Source organism: Danio aesculapii, chromosome 24, assembly GCF_903798145.1.
Source record: "Danio aesculapii chromosome 24, fDanAes4.1, whole genome shotgun sequence".
Classification (NCBI taxonomy): Eukaryota; Metazoa; Chordata; class Actinopteri; order Cypriniformes; family Danionidae; genus Danio; species Danio aesculapii.
The window spans coordinates 3639110-3662296 of record NC_079458.1 but is presented as its reverse complement, the minus strand read 5'-3'; the positions used below and the strand labels follow the sequence as shown (position 1 = coordinate 3662296).

Sequence of the window (23187 nt, the reverse complement as noted above, 5' to 3'; positions counted from 1 at the left end):
TGATACATGACAATTTTATCCTCCTTACACTGGCTGCCTGTTAAGTTTCGTATTGAATTTAAAATATTGCTTCTTACATATAAAGCTTTAAATAATCTAGCTCCTGTTTATCTAACCAACCTTCTGTCTCGCTACAATCCAACTCGCTCTTTAAGATCTCAAAACTCAGGGCTTCTGGTAGTACCTAGAACAGCAAAGTCGAGTAAAGGAGGTCGAGCCTTCTCATTTATGGCTCCTAAACTCTGGAATAGCCTTCCTGATAACGTCCGAGGCTCAGACACACTCTCCCAATTCAAAACTAGATTAAAGACCTCTGTTCAGTAAAGCATACACTCAGTGCACCACTTAGCGGGCTTCCACACAGGTTCTGCATCTTGTTTATATACACTATGAACATCAGCTATGCTAATTATTCTCTTTATATCTCCATTTCCACCTGGGGATACTCTTCCCGAGGCCCTCAGACATTGCAGAGTCACTGATTCGATCCAAGACCAACGACGAGATGATCCCAAGGTTTCCATATCCTGGACCAGGCCGTATCCTGAGCAGCTACTGCGATGGTCATGGAGGAGTGGAGAACACGAGACTGATTCCTGTGACGCTCCAGAGACAGACGAGTCTTCGCTGAGGCCAGCTTCCAGCCTCCGCCGCGAGACTGCAGCTCTGCACAAGACGTTTGGCCAGCGGAGAAATTAAAATGCTCGTGCCCCACTGAGCCTGGTTTCTCTCAAGGTTTTTTTTCTTCACTTTCGCCATTAGTGAAGTTTTTTTTTCCCTCTCCGCTGTCGCACTGGCTTGCATGGTTCGGGATCTGTAGAGCTGCGCATCGTTGGATTTGCTCTTCAGTGTTTGGACTCTCAGTAGTGATTATTAAACCACACTGAACTGAGCTCAACTGAACTTAAACGCTAAAAACTCAACTACACTGTTCCAATTTACTGTGACCTTTTATGTGAAGCTGCTTTGACACAATCTACATTGTAAAAGTGCTATACAAATAAAGGTGTGAATGAATTGAATTGTTTTGAGGATTGCACAGGAGAGGCGCCTATAATGAAAAAGAAAGGACCTAAATAAAACGAACGCAGAGAACAGATTCACATTTAAGTGCAAAGGGGTGTCCCCTGGTGGTTCAGGGGTATGGGTTGCGTATAGGGAGGATCAGCTCTTTAATGTTTATTGCAGGTATGACCCCTGCATACATTTCTGGAGAGCGCGAACTATGTTGCCAGAGGCGCTATGAGGCGGTATGATGGCTCGCCATGTATATTGGCGGACTTGAGACACAGAGCGGAGTTGACTGCAACGACAGGGTTTGAGTCATGCGAAGAACAGTGTTTCAGATAGTGAGTAAGAAAAAACAAGGGCCGAATAATAAAATAAACAAGTAAATAACAGGGTGAGAATGTGGGTAAATCGGAAAACGTGGTAAAATCAGACGGCTGCGGCTTTTCTTTTCTGGATTGCTACTGAAAACACTATCGGTAGTGTTTCGAGAAGGGGGTGATAGTGTCAGTGGGTTTTTAAAAAACACTATCAATTGGGTTTAGGAAAGGGGGTGGGTGGGGGTTATCAGTTGGTCAGTCAGTCGACAGTAACCTCTGGTGGATTTACGCGAGAACAGCAGGTGCGAATGGCACTCATGAGAAAAGTTTGAAAATCGTTAAAAGCGTACACAGCGGCCTCTTGTGAATTTGTGAAAACAAAAACTGCAAAAAAACGTACCTCCCGGGATGTATTTGGCACTTTCCAGAAATGTAGACCAGGGTACGTATCCACAATGAGCCTGGATTGATTAAATCTAATATACAATTAAACTTACTTCAGAGAATCACTTCATTAGATAATCAAAAAGGTATTGTTTTTACTGAAATCAATGCATTATAAATGAATTAAGAGTTTAGCAATGCAACGCAAAAATGATATGACAAAAAGTCATGACAACAAATGATTTTATGTAACTTTAACTTAATTAAGAGCATCAGGTTACAACTTACTTTCTCTAGCTATACAAAGTTAATGTAATATTTTAGTCAGTTCGACCTGATTTAAATTGACATGACTAGATAGTTAGTTTGATTCAACTGAAATATTTAAGGCAGGATGATTATTTTACAGTGCAACAGCTATTAATGTAATGTATTAATGTTCACACTAATGTATGATAATGTTGTCTTGATCACATGAGCTATTACACCTGGTATTAAAGGATTAGTTCACCACAAAATGTTCTTTTACTCTATTTATTCACCCCTCAAGTCACTCCAAACCTTAAGGAGTTTCTTCTTCTGTTCAACACAAAAGAAGATATTTTGAAGAATGTTGAAATCAGGTAACCATTGACTTCCATAGTACAAAAAAAGTTAAATATATTAAAAAAAATAATTATGTTAGCCACGCCACTACCTCAGACAGCCCTAATCTGAGAATTTAACCGAAAACAGGAAGTTTTGATTAAAAAAAAGGGCAAAACTTTTTTGTTCTTGCTGACATACACAGATAATATTGTTCAGCACAAAACTAGCAGTGTGAGCTTACAAAATCAATAGGGTTAGTTTAGATTTCAAGTGTACGTCATAAAGAATAATTTCGTGACTTACGTAAGCACTCGTTGGCCTCTTTCGCCGTCGCCCGCTGCCAGGGTCGGTCATAATGAAACGGCTTACATCGATCACACTCCGGACCCTCAGTGTTGTGTTTGCATTCACACAGCAGCTTCCCGTCCTTCTCCCGCACACACCTGGAGGCGTGGCCATTGCATTTACACCTCCCGCCTACTTGGAAGTCACCAACTGCGTAATAATACGTCGGCAAGCTTCCAGGTGCACCGAGAGCATCTTCACTTTCACGTCCTGACATGGGCAGCGCCCTAGTGTGCTGCGGGCGACTGAAGACCACACCCGAATATCAGTGACCGTCACCCAATCCTGCAGCACAGGACTCGAGTCGAAGTCCTTTCCTGATGGACGCCCATCCAGCGTACTAAACGCAATGAGACCTCCAGACAGTGGGTAGAGATCAGTGTGTCCGTCCGTGCATAAAGCCTCCTGCTCGTTCTGTTTAGTGATCGCCGCTTTGTTGGGTCGGTTATACATGCGACGGCACTGAGACGAGTAGAACTGGTAAGGAGTCCAAGTGCGCCCGTAGTCCATGCTTTTATATATGGCCAACGATTCAGGACGCGGCGAGCCAAACTGAAGGCTCACATAAGTGATCTCAAACTTCTTCCCGAGGGATAATGTGAGCGTTACGTTGAGCGGCGAGCTCTGCAGGTTCTCCGACTGCCAGCAGGTGAGATTATGGGCAGAGTTGAGGTCAGTGAGGTAGCTGGCGGGATGGGCATTGCGGGGATCGGACGCATCACAGATTTGGCATGTGCGAACGGCGGGACGGTCGTCACGCTCTACTAAACTACATGATCTAGAAACTGGTCGGCCACAAACACTCGACACACTGACCTCCTGCCCAAATGCTGCGTTTATGAACTCTGGGATGCACCGGCGGGCAGTACCCGTCTCTTCATAACAGGGGTCTGTTGGAGTCACTTGAGGCCCGCTGAATGGATTAGGGCTGTGGCTGGAGGCTTGGAACACAGTGAGCATAGAAAGCAAAGTCTGAAATCTCCACATGGTGTCACGGGAGCGGATGATGGATGTGATGGGGAGGAACGTATGCAGATGGATGGCAGAGAGAGAAGGGAAGCCAAATAAACAAATATGGTTGTGGAGTCTCCTTAGACTGTCACAGTCTGGCGTATGTGCAGGCGTATGCGCAGGAAAAGACAATCCAGCCAGAAAAATGTCTTGGAGATAGACGACTTTCCCGAAATCGACCCTCGGCAGTGTGCGTCTGGAATGGAAAGGCACAAATTGTCAATAAATCAAAGTAAATCAACCATATTCATACACCATGAGATTTTTGCAGCTCTCTAAGGTACTTCAGAGAGGTACTTCAAGTCCAAAAAAAACATGGCTTTGCAAAAAAATATATATAAATAAATGTTATCAGACCTTTATAGAATTATATATATATTTACAGTTGAAGATCAAACTATTAGTCCTCTTGGGAAATTTTGTATATATATTTTAAGTGTTGTTTAAGAGAGGATTTTTTCAACACATTTCTAAACATAATAGTTTTAATAACTGATTTCTTTTATATCTGCCATCATTGAAGTACATATATTTGACATGATATTTTGCAAGACACTAGTACTGAGCTTAAAGTGACATTAATTAGGTTAATTATGCAAGTCATTGGGCAACAATGCCACTCTCAGAAAAAAATGGTACAATGTTGTACCAAGGAAGGTCAAACCCTTGTCACTGGGGCAGCACCTTTCATGCAACAGAATTGTACCTTAAGACAAAGAAACATATTTGTACCATTGCAGTTTGTACCTTTAAGGACATGATTTGTACCATGGGAGACCAAAATGTACCTTTGGTTTTAAAACCAGCAGATACAATATTGTCCCTTCATCAATTATACAAATGTGATCCATGAAGGTAGCACCACAGTGACAAGACACTTTCTACCATAACAGTGTCAAAAATGCTTACCAAACATTTATTTAAAATGCTTTAAATGTTTAATTTACAATACCTATAGTTTTATGCTTTACCAGTTGTTTTGTATTATAGAAATTAATAATTAATGTTTATGAGTTTCTTTAAACGTATGCTTTTAAATGATGATTCTTGTTTTAATATGGAAATTATCCATAAAATCACTTTGCCTATCCAGTAATATTCATTTCATAGATATTGTAATAAAGTAGTTGTTCAACACTTACGTATGTACAATTTTATGAGCACAATTGTGTACCTTCACTTCAGTTGTACCATAAAAGGTACAGAACAGTATCATAAGAGGTCTTTTCTGTACCATATAAGGTACAACTTTTACAAAAAAGTACAAAAGGTACAAAAAACTTTTCCTGAAGGTGCATTATTTGTACAACCGTGTACCTTTTTTTGAGAGTGTGATTTGTTCTGTAACAAACTGAAAACAAACATTATTAAAGGGGCTAATAATGTTGATCTTAGCCAGTTTTTTTATTTAAAGGGCACCTATGATGAAAACCATCTATTGTAGGCTGTTTGGACAGAACTGTGTGTAGGTATAGTGTGTCCACTGTCATGTTGGAGTGATATAAAAACAAGTCTCTTTTTTTATTTCCTGACGTTAAAATTGTACCCAATCCAGTGATTTCGAGGCCCACTGCAACGTCATGTAGAAGTGCGGTTTCCCCACCCAATTGATTGACATGCGCCATGTTTCTATCGTAACATACAGTTGAAGTCAAATTATTAGCCCCTCTGAATTATTAGCCCCCCTGTTTTTTCTGTTTAACGAAGAGATTTTTTCAACACATTTCTAAACATAATAGTTTTCATAACTCATTTCTAATAACTGATTTATTTTATCTTTGTCATGATGGGAGTAAATAATTTTTAACTAGATATTTTGAAGACACTTCTATACAGCTTAAAGTGACATTAATTTTTTTTATTTATTAGTGGCATTAAAAAATTTTAATTATTATCCTCTTTAAGCTATATTTTTTCAATAGTCCTACAGAACAAACCATCATTAGACAATAACTTGCCTAATTACCCTAACCTGCCTAGTTAACCTAATTAACCTAGTTAAGCCTTTATATGTCACTTTAATCTGTATAGAAGTGTCTTAAAAAATATCTAGTCAAATATTATTTACTGTCATCATGACAAAGATAAAATAAATTAGATATTAGATATTAGATATCAGATTTAATACAATTATTTTGTTTAGAAATGTCTTCTCTCCGTTTAACAGAAATGGGGGGAAAAATAAACAGGGGACTAATAATTTCTGACTTATATATATATAATTAAAAACCTCATCCAAACACAGAACATTTAGTTAAATACTTCACTCAAAGTCATCGCTGTGTTGCATATAAAACATTGTAAATTTCCTAAATGTTAGCATCATTTGTCAAATTGCTTCCTTGGTGCTACTCGGATCAATATGCAGTTACACAGGTGTTCTAATTGGATTTCAGTGTGTTGCTATGTAGTTGCTAGGCTGTTCAAATATCTAGAACAGACTCTAATGTGTGGCTGGGTTCTTCTGGAAACCGGTCTTGCCAAGTTAACTTGGAAGAACGAACTCGGGGACTGCGAGAACAGAGAGCGTGTCCTGTGAAAAATGAGATGCTGTGTTCTTCCCTGGTTCTTCCTGAAGGTCACATGACCATCCCGCGTTTTTAATTGAAAATTATTTAAACATTACAGCATTCATACAACGATTTATTGTTTTTTCCCCTTTTTACAATATATACACTTCACTTTTTCCACATTTTTTTATGTTACAGCCTTCTTCCATAATGGATAAAATTAATTTATTTCCTCAACATTCTACTCACAATACCCCATAATGATAATGTGAAAAGCTAAAAAATCACATGTACATCAGTATTAACAGCCTTTGCCTCAATAATTTGTTGATGCACCTTTGGCAGCAATTACAGCCTCAAGTCTTTCTGAATATGATGCCACAAGCTTGGCACACCTGTCTTTGGGAATTTTGGCCTATTTCTCTTTGCAGTACCTCTCAAGCTCTATCAGGTTGGATGGAAAGCGATGGTGTACAGCCATTTTCAGATCTCTCCAGAGATGTTCAATAGGATTTAGTTCTGGGCTCTGGCTGGGCCACTCAAGGACAATCACCCAGTTGTTGTGAAGCCACTTCATTGATATTTGGGTGATTGTCCTGCTGGAAGATGAACCGTCGCCCCAGTCTGAGGTCAAGAGCACTCTGAAGCAGGTTTTCATTCAGGACGTCTCTGTATATTGCTGCGTCATCTTTCCCTCTATCCTGACTAGTCTTCCAGTTCCTGCTGCTGAAAAACATCCCACAACATGATGCTGCCGCCACCATACTTCACTGTAGGGATGGTATTAGCTTGGTGATGAGCGCTGCCGGGTTTTCTCCAAATGTAACGCCTGGCATTCACTCCAAAGAGTTCAGTTTTAGTCTCATCAGACCAGAGAGTTTAGTTACTTATGGTCTGAGAGTCCTTCAGATGCCTTTGGGCAAATTCCAGGCGGGGAGTGACTTCCGTCTGGCCACTCTACCATACAGGCCTGATTGGTGGATTGCTGCACAGATGGTTGTCCTTCTGTAAGGTTCACCTCTCTCCACAGAAGAACACTGGAGCACAGACAGTGTGACCATCAGGTTATTGATCACCTCCTTGACTAAGGCTCTTCTCCCCCGATCACTCAGCTTAGATGGCCGGCCAGCTCTAGGAAGAGTCCTGGTGGTTCCAAACATCTTCCCCTTACGGATGATGGAGGCCGCTGTGCTCATTGGAACTCTCAGAGCAGCAGAAATGTTTCTGTAACTTTCCCCAGCCTTGTGCCTCGAAACAATCCTGTCTCGGAGGTCTACAGACAATTTCTTTGTCTTCATGCTTGGTTTATGCTTCGACATGCACTATCAACCCTGGGAAATAATATAGACAGTTGTATGCCTTTTAAAATCATGTCCAATCCACTGAATTGACCACAGGTGAACTCCAATGAAGCTGCTGAAACATCTCAAGAATGATCCGTGGAAACAGAATGTACCTGAGCTCTATTTAGAGCCTCACGCCAAAGGCTGTCAATACTGATGTACATGTGATTTTTCAGCCTTTTTGTTTTTAATAAATTTGTTTAAAACAGTTTCAAAACTTTTTTTTCACATTGTCATGATGGGGTATTGTGTGGAGCTGTAACATAAAAAACTGTGGAAAAAGTGAAGCACTATGAATACTTTCTGGATGCACTGTAACTATAACTAATTACTCTTTTAAAGGAACCTCCCCAACACTGAATTTGCCCAATCAGATGAGGTTTTAGTATGTTTAGTCCCGCCCCCCCAGTAGTTGCTGTTTTTTTTTTTATAATAATTTTTCGGGGTTTTCACCTTTAATGGACAGGACAGTATAGAGTATTGACAGGAAAGCATGGGGAGCAGAGAGGGGTAGGATTGGCATAGGAGGCAGGAATCGAACTCGGGTCGCCATGAGCACCAGAGTGCATGTGTCGACGCACTAACCACTAAACCACTGGCGCCGACCAGTAGTTGTTGTTCTGTGAATATTGGTGAACCCAGAGCTGAAAATAAACACTAATGCTGGGAGCTGAAAAGATAGAGCAAAGTGACAACAACCAATCAGAGTCAGAATATCTGCTGAGGTTTTCACTCATAAATGCTTGACACAGTTTTTTTAGTCTGAATTGAATGTATTAGATCTGAAAAATATCTTTTACCTAACCATAGCTAATAAATATAGCCCTTTTCTAGGGGAATGTTATATCATAAGAAATAACGCATTTTCCTAGTATTGTGCAGCCTAATTTCAACCAAAACAGCCATTTTAGGAGAGCAGAAACACACCGCAGATGTTATTTGATGGGTTAATTTTATCTTGGTAAACACATGCTGAGGTTCCTCAGGAGTTTGGGCCGTCGGGAATTTGACTGAGCACATTTAATATAACGTTGCCATGCACAGATGCTTCTCTAGATCGATTGCAAATTAAGATTTCTATGAAAGATGATAGTGATCATGTCTGAAAACAAAGAAAGTGTACTACCTCTACTGCTGGAGGAGTCTGCGGTCACAGTCCATTCCACATCCTATGTGCCATTATCCAGACAGACAGCGAACGCAGAAAACCCGATACTCTCAAACTCTCCTGATGCTTCAGTCTGCAGCTCCACACACATATGATCTGCCGGGAGGGAATCTGATGAGATCCGCTCGCTGTTTAGAGTTAATGAGAAACAGTTTGACATTAGCGCGTATCAGAGCCGAATCACACTTCTCCAGCACTACAAAGAGCAATGACCATGAAACCAGAGTAAAAACTCCTCTCTCAGGACCTGTCAGTGCGTGTGTGTGATGTGAATATCAATGCGGCGCTCTCCGCTCGGGCCTCTTTTGCAACGGACCCTCCAATAATGACTGTAAAAGCAGGCTATACATGACTGCGAAATGTATCGATCAAAACAATAAACGCTCACATGCATGAACATGTTATGTGCTGAAGTGTATAGCGATGAATGGCTCAGATGTTTACAGGTCTCGCATCACAGCTGTTCCCACATCATTCTCTTCCCATGGCCTTACAATGAAGCCGTCACGCATCAAGAACAGCACAAAACACTCATGTGTGCAAGACTTGAGAAAGCATGAGCGACAAACTACACAATTATGATGTTTTTTACTGAGACTCTTATGAAATGTTCTCAGCGAGATGAACTGAATGTTAGAATCACTCCTGGATCATTCTCATGGTTCATTTCCAGAATGCATTAATTCAGTGCCAGCCCATAGGGTTGAGGGACCCTAGGCGAGCTAAATAAATTGGGCCTACTAGTGTACAAACAGTAAGAAGTACAAAAAAATAGTGTAAAAAATTTTATATTTATGTGTAAACATTTTTATTAACTGTAAGATATTTAACCTATAATAAATATGTAAAAATATTTACTCTCAGATTTAAACAAATAAGTTTGCAAAGTATTGTAAAGTACTGTAATGGAAAGTGCAAGTATGTTGTAAACCAGGGGTTCCCAAACTTTTCAGCCTGCGACCCCCAAAATGATAATGCCAGTGACTCGCAACCCCCAATATCCTCTGAGGTGGTTATAAATACAGTGGTTATAATGCAATGGCGCACACACACACCAATAGACCCAAGTCTATTCCTGATTAATTTTTTTAATGTATGTCAGTGCTGTTAATGTGCCAGAAAGTTTAACCTGGTGTTATAGAATCAATCTGCTGCTATTGCTGTGTCTTTAATATAATGTAATTACCCCAGGGGTCGCAATCCAATAGAACTAGCAACTATAACCTACTATAGTAACTATATGGTAACCATGTAGTATATAGTAACTATAAATGACTTATTTTTTCTCTTTAGTAGGTTATGGATAAATATGGTAATTCTTATGGTTTAATAAAAATAAATAAGTTTTTGGAAATCACCAGGCGACCCCCCTTCATTGTCCCGCGACCCCTCTGGGGGTCCCGACCCCCACTTTGAGAACCACTGTTGTAAACAACATAAAATACAAATAAATATATGAAGAAGGGCACAGATTGAACACTTGTGATGTTAAATTACTTAAGATTTAAGACACTTTTTCAGGTTTATATCAGATGTGAACAATCTGGAGAGATTTGTGGAATCTGTGTAGCAATACGTTACGTCACTCTAGTTAACCCAATAGCCGATCGCAAAATATAGTGTAGTGCTGCATTTATTGTTGTGTATTTATTATCGTTTTCAGCATACATTTGTCATATGAGCTATTCTTTTAATGAAATGCTGAGATTTTTTTTCTCAACGTCATTAAGAATTGTATCGCGTTAATGGGGTTTGTGCATTGTTCATGATTTATACGTACATGCTCGCACTTACATTTACAGTAAGGCCCAATCTCTATACCACCCCCTAGCCCTTCCCCTTACCCCTACCCCTCGTTTTGTGCATTTTGTTTTGTGCAAGGGGTAGGGGTGTCCAAATTCTCTTTAGCGTGAAGGCGTAGGGCTAAGGGGTAGGGGTATATACCCCTTCGAACGAAGATTTTTCAGGACCACACTCGAAACCAAGGGGTAAGAAAATTTCCCAGAATACACCAGCCACAGTTGCACACTGGCACAAATTAGTATTTTTTGTCATTGTTACAACAAATTTTTACAACAAACAAGCACGTTTTAAGACATACATAACAGCGTTCGTGTTTTACCGTCATGCTTAAAAAAAACGCTAAAATAAAAACCGATAAATTTCGTGATCTATAATCCCTAATAATAACTCATGTATAGCAGTCCCACAACATTCTGACACTCGACGACACTCATATACCCTGTCAGAAAAGTCTAGTGGCTGGGAATGAGTTTTTTACAAAGTCCTTAAGATTTGAAGACACACTGTTTCGGGTTTATATCAAATGTGAGGAATTTGGAGAGATTTGTGGAATCTGTGTAACAATACGTTGTGTCACTCTAGTTTACCCAATAGCAGATCGCAAAATATAGTGTGGTGCTGCATTTATTAATACTGTTGTTGTGTATTTATTATCGTTTTCAGCATATATTTGTCTTGTATGAATTTTACAGAGCTATTCTTTTAATGAAATGCTGAGATTTTTTTTATCACCGTCATTGTGAATTGTATCGCGTTAATGGGGTTTGTGCATTGTTCATCATTTATACGTACGTGCTCGCACTTGCATTCACAGTAAGGCCCAATCCCAATTCTACCCCTTAGCTCTTCCCCTTACCCGTGAAGGGGTAGGGGTGTCCCAATTCTCTTTAGCGTAAAGGTGTAGGGCTAAGGGGTAGGGGTATATACCCCTTCGAATGAAGATTTTTCAGGACTACACTCGAAACCAAGGGGTATGAAAATTTCCCAGAATACACCAGCCACAGCTACACCCCGGCACAAATTAGTATTTTTTGTCATTGTTACAAATTTTTACAACAAACAAGCACGTTTTAAGACATACATAACAGTGTTCGTGTTTTACCGTCATGCTTTACCCCGGAGCTGCACCCGGAGGTAAGGAGATGCACAAATTAGTATTTTTTGTCATTATTATGAATTTTTACAACATGTTTTAATATATTCATAACCGCATTTGTGTTTTACCGTCATGCTTTAAAATAAAAAAAATGCTAAAATAAAAACCGCTAAATTTCGCGATCTAATATCCCTAATAATAACTCATGTATAGCAGTCCCACAACATTCTGACACCTGATGACACTCATATACCCTGTCAGAAAAGTCTAGTGGCTGGGATTGAGCTATTTACAGTCTGCTATGATGTTAGTGTTGTTTTAGTGTGTTTACATAGATGAATATGGCCACAGTGTAAATACACAGTACAGTTACGATCTTATTGACAACATGACATATGCCTTCAGTGATTTCCTGAAGATAAATACCAAAAAATAACACAACTAGAATAACTACAGCAGTCGCCATCATCGATCTCATATGAAGTAAGAGATCATGATGACATATGATGGCGTGTGCAGGTTCTGTAGTGCTGTCCCATTTCTTAGGGGTAAATTTTGAAGCCCTTCCCCTTCACCCTAAATTTTGAGGACCAAGGGGAAGGGGAAGGGGTCCAAAAATAGAATTGTGATTGGGCCTTATATGCAAGAGTAGCATTCGTGGGGCCCTCGAAGAAACGCGGGGCCCCAGGTGACTGCCTATATTGCCTATTGGATGGGTCGACACTGCATTAATTAATTTAACTGTGAATTCTGGACTGAGTTCAATGCATTTCAGGGTGCTATACACTCCAAAACAATGGTTGTTGCTACACTTGTTAAAACTATGCATTTAAATGAACTGCATCAACACAAATCTTGTGTTTTTTTTGGAACAACTTAATTGTTTAATGTTCAATCCACTTAAATTTGTAGAAACAATTAAGCTAACTTATTGATTTGTGTTGGGACAGCATGAAGCACCTGTGTGGAGCCCACCATTTCTTTACAGTGTACAGTATGTCAAGTTTTCTGGGTAAACAATGATTGTCATTCATTCGTTCATTTTCTTTTTGGCTTAGTGCCTTTATTAATCTGGGGTCGCCACAGCGGAATGAACCGCCAACTTATCCAGCATATGTTTTATTGAGCGGATGCCCTTCCAGCTGCAACCCATCACTGGGAACATCCATACACACTAATTCACACACATACACATACACTACGGCCATTTTTAGCTTACCCAATTCCCCTATAGTGCATGTGTTTGGACTGTAGGGGAAACCGGAGCAACCGGAGGAAAACCACACCAACACGGGGAGAACATGCAAACTCCACACGGAAATGGCAACTGGCCCAGCCGAGGCTCAAACCAGCGACCTTCTTGGTATTATTCTAAATATTTTTTGGTTGTCTGCTTTTTAGTTGTGTTGGTAATTAGTTTTTACTGATGTAAAGCACTTTGGTCAACCTTCATTGTAGTAAGGTGTTATATAAATAAAGGTTGATTGATTGATTGATTGATTGATAAATATTGCAATAATAATGTTATTACCATGTTATAAATAAAGACAAAGATCTTTTTCCTTAGTTTCTCTATCTACACACACACCACACTCATACACTTGTACTTCCCATAGACATAGTCATTTTTATACAGTATGTGTCCTAACAATACGCAATGTGACAAGATTCCAACAACAAGCAATTTGCCTTTCTGCACCAAACGTGACGTGGCATGACAGAAACATTTAAATTCCAGCCACCGCACTTCCAATAAAAAAGGTAAAGGCTTTTAATCTGATTAATCCCTATTAAACCTCTTTAACATTACTAATATTAGTAATGTTAAAGAGGCTACTAAGTGACTGTTGTTGTTGGTTTACACCGAGTTTCAGTTCTGACATTCTCAAACAGTTTGCTAGTTTTATTTTCAAGATCTGAGGTGAACTATCTATCTGCTGCTGCTTTCAGTAGTATGGCAATAAATGTCACGTGAAACTCACATTGAGAGCATTTAGCACTGAATAAAGCACATAATCAGTACCTGAGGTGATCATTGTCATAGTAGTATATGCTGTGGTTCTGCAGATACGTCAAGGAAATAGAAAGCATTTCTAAAATAGAAATTTTGCACAGGTGGTTAGGATGGTTAACAAGCAAAAGGTAGCTTTTATCACGTGTCACGGTGCGCATCATGTGTAGGACACATCGTTATACTGATTACTTTATACCATTTTTTATGCCCTAAACCAACCCTCATAGCAAACAATCTGCATTTTTACATTTCGAAATATTTCATTCTGTGTGATTTTTGAGCCGATTTGCCGAAATTGACTGGTTTTGCTATACTTGTGGGGACATTTGCTTCTCACAACGCAAGATACAAGATACACACACACCACAAGTGTACAGCTATCTTTATGGGTACTTCCCAGTAACGTAGGGATTTTTATACAGTACGTGTCCTAACAACAAACGATGTGACAAGATTCCAGCGACAAGCAATTTGTCTGTCTGCACCAAACACGATGTGGCAGAAACATTTAAACACCAGCTACTAAACTCCCAGCTAAATGTTAAAGACTTTTAATGTAATAATACACATTAAACCTCTTTAACTGAGTGTCTGTTGTTGTTGGCTTGCACAGAGTCACAGACTTTCATTTTCAAACAGTTTGCTAGTTGTTTTATTTTCCAGATCTGATGTGAACTATCTGCTGCTGCTTTCAGTAGTACAGCAATAAATTTCATGTAAAAAAAGCACATAATCTGTACCTGAGGCAGGGGTGTAGCGGACATTTTAAAAGTGTGGGGGGGGGGGGGGGGGGGGCGGCTATATGAGATCATACATTAATCTAATTATTAATCACCTGTTTCTAAATGGTCTGTCTCTAAAAGTGAGGGGGACGGATCCCCCCCCCCCGTCCCCCCTGGTTGCTACGCCCCAGACCTGAGGTGATCATTGACATAGTAGTTCCTGCCACAAAGTTACAGAAATAGAAAGCATTACTAGAATAGAAATTAAGCATCACTTTTGCAGATGGTTAGAACAAAAACATGGAAAATATAACTTTTATCCCATGTTGCAGTGCTATGTTGTATGTTGTTAGGACACAGTGTTATACTGGTTACTTTATACAGATTTTTATACGCTAAACCAACATTTTTACATTTCAAAATAGTTTATTCTGTGTAATTTATGAGCAGATTTCAAAATTGACTGGTTTTGCTATACTTGTGGGGACATTTGCTCCCCACAACACAAGCAATACAAGATACACACACACACACACACACACACACACACCTCTTCAGTCACACATCTGCAAACAGAATTAAGCTGATTGTTTGACCCTCACGCTGTCAGTAGAACTCTCTCACCCACCCTCTCTCTCAGCAGCGCGCTCCATCATTCTAGCAGAAACACACAGACACATAAAAGTGTAAGACCACTACTGAAAAGCCTTGTGTTTAGCATCTAATTCAATGCAAAAATAGAGCATGGGCCAAAAAATAAGACTGGAGGGTTTTTTTTAGGTTAACAGCGTCTGCAGCATGTTGTTTTGCACATACAGTATTAGTGGCCAATCAATGCAGATATTACGTAAGTGGCCAACAGAGTGCCTAAATACAATGCAAAAGTAAAATCTTTCTTTTTTTTTTAATTGTGGAATTTAAATGAACACTCATTTGACACAATATTTGGATATATCACTCACTTACACTCATTTAAGACAAGTATGGGTTTATTTATATACTTAAACTATATAAAAGTCTGATTTTGTTGTCTACGTCATACTAAAATGTACAAAAATAATTGTAAATGCATTGAATTGCTGGAAACCTGTAACCATTGACTTCTATAGTATTTGTTTTTCCTACTATGGAAGTCAAAAGTTTCATGTTTCAAACATTTTTCAATATGAAAAATTCTTTGCTACCTGGGAACCCTTTCTTGGATACTTAGACCTGAAACGTGCTCTATCCAAATCCAGCACCCTTCATGAAAACTGACTGGCACACTACCTTATAGGACTTTTTGATGTCTACATACTGTGTAACATTACATTTTGTATCCCCACATGTATGGCAATTCATATATTTACCTGCAAAGTGTGTATATTCTGTGACAATATTGTTTGTGGTGTTCTGTTGTACTTAAAAAACTTTAAAATAAAAGTATAAAAAAAAAAAAAAACATTTTTCAAAGTATCTTCTTCTCTGATAAAGCAGAAAAAGGAAACTCATGTGAGTGCGAGTACATTTTTATTTTTGGTTGAACTTCCCCCTTTAATGCTCAATCAGTAAATAAAAAAAATTAAATCAAACAGGACCAAAAGTTGATTTATTTACCAGAATTAAAAGTCACAAAAATGTCAAAGTTGTCATTTCAACCCCATTTTATGTATACACACATATTCTGATTGTGTGGTCCTTTAGTGTTTACACAGTGTGTGTGTCTGTGTGTGTCCATGCCATAACATCATTTACTGACGGCCCCGTTTGACTGTGAGGAAAGAAAACACAAATGTCTGAATCACACATACACACACACACACGCACACACACACACACACACACACACACACACACACACACACACACACACACACACACACACACACACACCGGGAGCATGAGGCAGAAATAGGTGAAAGGTTTGAGACAAACAGAGGGACAAATATGGTCAGCGCTGAGGAAAAGGGCCAGTGTGTATGTGTGGGTGTGTGTGTGTGTGTGGTGGATTAAAAAGACAGATAGAGGCTGAAGATAAAGGACATGAAGTATATGGGAGTAAAGGACAGAGAGATTGATCATAATGAAGAATAAACCTCTCTTTCAGAATAACTAAATATGGAGAGTCGGGTTTCTCAACAGAGAAAGAGAGAGAGAGAGAGGTGTGTGTGTATGTGTGTGTGTGTGTGTGTGTGTGTGCGTGCGTGCGTGTGTCTTATATTAATAATAACAACATTATTATGCATCATCTTCCTCATTTTCCACCCCAAATGTTCATTTCCAGATTCATTTCCAAATCTTCTGAAATGAATTTCTTTTATGTTTCATGAGGATAAGTAATAATGTTGCCTAATATTTAAGTCAACATTTGGGCATTCTGGTTTTGTTAATTAGAATAAAAAATATTACATATACAACAACAACAACAACAACAACAACAACAACAAAAGAATATTGGATGAAAAACAAATGTGTTTCACAGACTTCCTGAAATACTAGGAATGAAGGAAGAAAGGAAGGAAGGGTAATTAGGAGAGGAAGGAATGAAGTAAGGAAGGAAGCATGAAAGAAAGGAAAGGAAGGCGAGGAAGGACGGAAGAAAATAAATAAAAAGAGGAAGGAAGGAAGGAAGGAAGGAAGGAAGGAAGGAAATGAGAGAAGGGAAGGAAGGAAGGAAGTAAGGAAGGAAGGAAGGAAGAGAGCAAGTAAGGTAGGAAGGAAGGGAGGAAGGAAGAAAGAAAGAAAGAAAGAAAGAAAGAAAGAAAGAAAGAAAGAAAGAAAGAAAGAAAGAAAGAAAGAAAGAAAGAAAGAAAGAAAGAAAGAAAGAAAGAAAGAAAGAAAGAAAGAAAGAAAGAAAAAAAGAAAGAAAGAAAGAAAGAAAGGAAGGAAGGAAGGAAGGAAGGAAGGAAGGAAGGAAGGAGGGAGGGAGGGAAGGAAAGGAAGGGAGGGTAATTAGGAGAGGAAGGAATGAAGAAAGGAAGGAGGCATGGAAGAAAGGAAAGGAAGGAGAGGAAGGACGGAAGAAAATAAATAAAAAAAGGAAGAAAGGAAGGAAGGAAGTAAGGAAGGAAGGAAGGAAGGATGGATGAGAGCAAGTAAGGTAGGAAGGAAGGGAGGAAGAAGGAAGAAAGAAAGAAAGAAAGAAGAAAGAAAGAAAGAAAGAAAGAAAGAAAAAAAAGAAAGAAAGAAAGAAAGAAAGAAAGGAAGGAAGGAAGGAAGGAAGGAAGGAAGGAAGGAAGGAAGGAAGGAAGGAAGGAAGGAAGGATTGAAGGAAGGAAGGATGGAAGGAGAGGAAGGAATGAAGGAAGGAAGGAAGTAAGCATGGAAGGAATGAAGGAAAGAAATTAAGGAAGGAGAGGAAGGAAGGAAGGAAGGAAGGAAGGAAGGAAGGAAGGAAGGAAGGAAAGAAGTAAAAGAAAGAATGTGATAGAATTGTAACTGAAAGTGTAAAAATAAAAGTGAATTCAAAATGTGAATAAAACCATAAAAACATCAATTCTACAACATAAACTACTGTTTATCTCTGCACTGTAAAAGCATTTAAACTTAAACACGCCAGTCAAAACGCCATAAAACCAACACGTGGACTCGTCCTGTAATCATTCGGAAAGTTGACTTAAGGTATATATAAGCTCAATAAGTCAATCCATTCACACACATTTTGTAAATAAAGTCAAATAATTGCTTTAAGGCAACATGTTTACTCACTATTTAAAGGAACGTTTTGAAGACTTCTCATAATCCAGCCAGTTCCAGTCACACGTTTTAAAAGTACAATTCTTGCTATTAACAAACCATTAAACATGACTCTTAGCTCAATAAACAGCTAATTAGCTGCTTATTAGCGGTTATTAAGGCAGTTATGTATAGAGTAGGATTAGGGATATAGAATAAGATCCTACTTTATAAGTATCCAGTGGTTAATAATACAATTACTCACAGCGGTCCTATTATGCTTGTTTTTACAAGATGTAAAATAAATCTCTGATGTCCCTAGTGTGTGTGTGTGTGTGTGTGTATGAAGTTTCAGCTCAAAATACCACACAAATAATGTGCTATAACTCTCTGAAACTGACCCTTTTAGGCTTTGATACTAATTGTGTTGTTTTGGTGACTGTCGCTATACATTTAAATGAGATTGTGCTCTTTTTCAAAAGAGGGCGGAGCTATAAATGCCTATGTGTCAGAATAGTGGCAGATTCAAGATAAGACTAACGTCCTATGTTAATGAGGGAGAGATGGTCACTAGTGGGCGGGGCTTTCCCTCTTTGCTAACGTGTACAAACGGATAATGTCAGTCACAGTGTTTCTGCAGACTTTGTAAACAAAAAAATTTTATACATTTTTACCATTAGAAGCTGCTTATATTCCCGACAACTGTGTTTAAACCCCTTACAGAAGTGATTTAGCATAATAGGTCCCCTTTAAACAACCAATATTCTTTCAGAATATCTTTTTTCATTTGGAAATGCATCTTAAACTAAAGATATCAACTAAAAATGAGTAGTGAATGTACTGGAGTTTCTTGATGATTTTAATGGAAACGAGAGAGAGAGAGAGAGAGAGAGAGAGAGAGAGAGAGAGAGAGAGAGAGAGAGAAATTGGTCTGGACAAACTAATCCAGTGGGGAATAATCACATGTGTGTCGCTCCCACTCTTCAATATGAATTCTCCTTTAAGAACTCAAGATTATAATATTAAGATACAACACTGAGGCGTGTTCACCGTCAGCACAAATGAGTCCAAAGAAAACGGATTATCAGTGTTGATCTTAGGTGGAAAAGTGTTGACTTGCTCTGCTTTTTCTCTATTATTTGGGTTATCGAGTTTCGGGTGAATCTGCGGGATTTTTTTTCACCTGTATATTGTGTAACAGATGAAAATGGTGCGTCTGATCGCTTCAGCTTGATTTTGAAGAGCTGTTCGTGTCTAAAGGCGCTTGGTTTTTTGATTATTAAAACTGATGTAAGTCACATGTGGCTGAATGAGCAGTTAAACGCATGTCTGCAAATGGAAAGAAAAGCGGCTGGTTAAAGAATGCAGGCACCCTTCCTTCACACACACCCCAAGCCCTAACTAAAACAGCAAAACCTGATCCTCAGTCACACACACACACACACACACACACGATGACCGGGTTGTACATTGATTGCTGATTTGAAAATAATTTGAAGATCATTTTAGAAATCTGTGTTGCAATGCATCATGGGTTGCATCACAGTTCTGCAATTTCACTTTGGGGATAGAAATGGTTCACTTAAAGAGACAGATCACCCAAAAATGAAAATTTAAACTCCCCGGCCACTTTATTAGGCACATCTTACTAGCACTGGGTTGGAGCCCTTTTGCCTTCAGAACTGCCTTAATCCTTTGTGGCACCGATTCAACAAGATACTGGAAATATTCCTCAGAGATTTTGCTTCATATTGACATGATAGCATCACACAGTTGCTGCACATTTGTCAGCTGCACATCCATGATTCAAATCTCCCGTTCCACCACATCCCAAAGGTGCTCTATTGGATTTAGTTCTGGTGACTGTGGAGGCCATTTGAGTACAGTGAACTCATTGTCACGTTCAAGAAACCAGTCTGAGATGATTCTGTTGTCATAAAGGGCTGGACATGATCAGCAACAATACTCAGGTAGGCTGTGGCATTGACAAAATGCTTAAATGGTACAAATGGGTCCAAAGTGTGCCAAGAAAATATCCCCCACACCATTAATCCACCACCACCAGCCTGAACCGCTGATACAAGGCAGGATGGATCCATACTTTAATGTTGTTGACTCCAAATTCTGACCCGACCATATGGATGTGGCAGCAGAAATGGAGACTCATCAGACCAGGCAACGTTTCTCCAATCTTCTATTGTCCAGTTTTGGTGAGCCTGTTTACATGTCTACATGCCTAAATGCATTGAGTTGCTGCCATGTGATTGGCTGATTAGACATTTGCATAAACGAGCAGTTGGACAGGTGTACCTAATAAAGTGGCCGGTGAGCGTACTTGTTCTTTTTTAATTGCTTTGTTAAACAAAAAAAAACAAGATGTTCTGAGAAAAGTTGTCATTGACATCCTTAGTAGGAACAATAAATAAAAAGTCAATTGGTGTTTTTTTACAGCATTCTTCAAAATATCTTCTTTTGTGTTCAACAGTAGAAAGAAACATCATGGTTATGTGCATTTCACATAGTGTGTTATTAGCGTTATTTCAAGAAATAGTAATTTTAGACTCTTTACAATGAAAAAAGATGATTGAATATAAGATTAAAAGCAAACTAAACGTTCTTAACACAACAACTCTTAGAAATAAAATGTAACATTGTATTTCTATGAAAAATCTTTTGGACGCTTTGTTTCACTCTTTTTTTTTACATATTTAATAATTATAAATATCTTAAATATTTATTTTGCACCACAAAAATGGAAATTCACTCACTTTTTACTCATCTTCAAGTCGTTTAAAATCATTGTGAGTTTCTTTTTTTCTTTTCACCACAAAAGATGTTTTGAAGAATGTTAGAGACCGATATAGTGTTATTTAAAGGAATAGTTTTCAAAATCTGTCATTATGTAGTCATTCTTCACTCGTCACAAACATGTTTGAGTTTTTTTTGTTGTTGTTATTTTGTTGTTGAACACAAAAGAAGATAATTTGAAAAATGTTAAAAAACCTGTAACCATTGATTTCCACTGACATCCAAAACAAATACTATAGAAGTCAATGCTTACAGACCTCCAACATTTTTATTTGTGTTCAACAAAAAAAAACAAGGTTTGTGCAAGTGTAAAATGAGCACATGATGATTTTGCAGTTTTGTGTGAACTATCCCTTTAAATAATGCTGCATCAGTTTCTAACATTCTTCAAAACATCTTCTTTTGTGTTCAACAGAAAAAAAAGATTCTGAAAAAAGTTGACATTGGCATTCATAGTAGGAATAAAAAAAAAAGTCAACTAGTCTTTTTTACAGCATTCTTCAAAATATCTTCATTTGTGTTCAACTGAATAAAAAACTCAAGTGGAGGATGAGGAAATTATCATAAGAATGTCTGGGTGAACTATGCTTTTAATCTAATCCATATTTCTTTACAATTGAAGTCCAAATGATGCAATGTGCAACATGTGCAAATGTGTGTGGTTATGAGATTTAATGCGTGTTTTTTTTTTTAAATAGCATGCAAACGTTCACAAACTTACACACCTATTTCCACACGACAACAAAAATGCAACCGCAAGGCATCGCCAGCTTTGAACTCAAGAGGGAAACCACAAATAATTTTATGAAGTGTTCAAATACTGACAAACACATTTCATGCATCACACACGCTCACACACACACACACATGTAGAAAGTCATAAGGTACCAAGGATTCAACAGATTGAATCATTTAACACCATTCTTGACTGGACACACTCTGAGTATGTGTATGCGCATGTGTGTGTGTGTGTTTTTAGGCACACCCCAAAAGTTACAGCACAGGAGCTGCACGGCACAGAATAACATCAAGCACACACACTCCCACAATTACTCTTTTACAGCCGTCACCTGCTATTTTATGACCCCTGACCTCTTGACATGCTTAAAATCACATGCATAAACAGACAGACAAAACACACACACTTGAGGAGAAATGCAGGACTCTCAGAGTGCTCACACCGCCCATTTACAAGATCTTATATGTAGCGTATAGTTTTAAATCTGAGCTCCTTTTTTGCGCCAACGTGCAGTGAAAGCATGAGCAACTCCCCACATTTTAACCTGCTTTGTGCAATATACATGCTCAAATTCGGTCATCTTGAAGGCGATCAGTTGTGGAAGACCATCATCAGTCTTAACATTGTTTTTAAAGTAAGCCTTTTATCTAAAATAGCAATTCATCATATGAACACTTCACAAGAAAGTCCAGGAAAGCAGTTCATTCATTCATTTTCCTTCAGCGTAGTCTCGATTTTAGAGGTTGCCACAGCGGAATGAACCACCAACTATTCCAGCATATTGTTTAACACAGCAGATGCTCTTTCAGCCACAACCCAGTACTAGGAAACACCAATACACACTCATTCGCACACACACTCATAAGGTGCGTCCCAAATGGCATACTTAAGCACTATTCTATTCCATTTTGTAGTATAAATAGTATAAGTAATGCGTTCACATTGGAAACTCTAATAATGAGTGCACTTTAATTACCCGGATGATGCACTAATTCAGTCGGTAAAATGAAGTGTGGAATGATGGACACTTCACCAATACACACTCATTCACACACACACTCATAAGGTGCATCCCAAATGGCATACTTAAGCACTATTCTATTCCATTGTGTAGTATAAATAGTATAAGTAATGCGTTCACATTGGAAACTCTAATAATAAGTGCACTTTAATTACCCGGATGATGCACTAATTCAGCCGGTAAAATGAAGTGTGGAATGATGGACACTTCACCAATACACACTCATTCACACACACACTCATAAGGTGCATTCCAAATGGCATACTTAAGCACTATTCTATTCCATTTTGTAGTATAAATAGTATAAGTAATGCGTTCACATTGGAAACTCTAATAATAAGTGCACTTTAATTACCCGGATGATGCACTAATTCAGTCGGTAAAATGAAGTGTGGAATGATGGACACTTCACACACTTAATGGTCGCAGCTTTGCTCACGTAGCAGAAGGGGCGGAGCTATCGGGCACACATGTTGGATGACTTTAATTATTTTGGATTGTGAAAGCAAAGCGAGAGTGATGATAGCGCCTCCCAATGGTGAATGCGGTTATACTCATGGCTGGCGTTATTTGGTACTTTTGGTCATTTATTTCTCTAATTTGGCGACCATTAAATGTCATCTGGAAAACTGTTTGAATTTCCGCTTAGTAAC

At 38.7% G+C, this 23187-nt stretch overlaps 1 pseudogene; it reads right to left on the bottom strand.

The window, feature by feature from the left end:
• Positions 1-2274: 2274 nt before the first annotated feature.
• The window catches only part of LOC130218934 (netrin-3-like), a 29043-nt pseudogene continuing 8130 nt past the window's right edge, over positions 2275-23187 (bottom strand).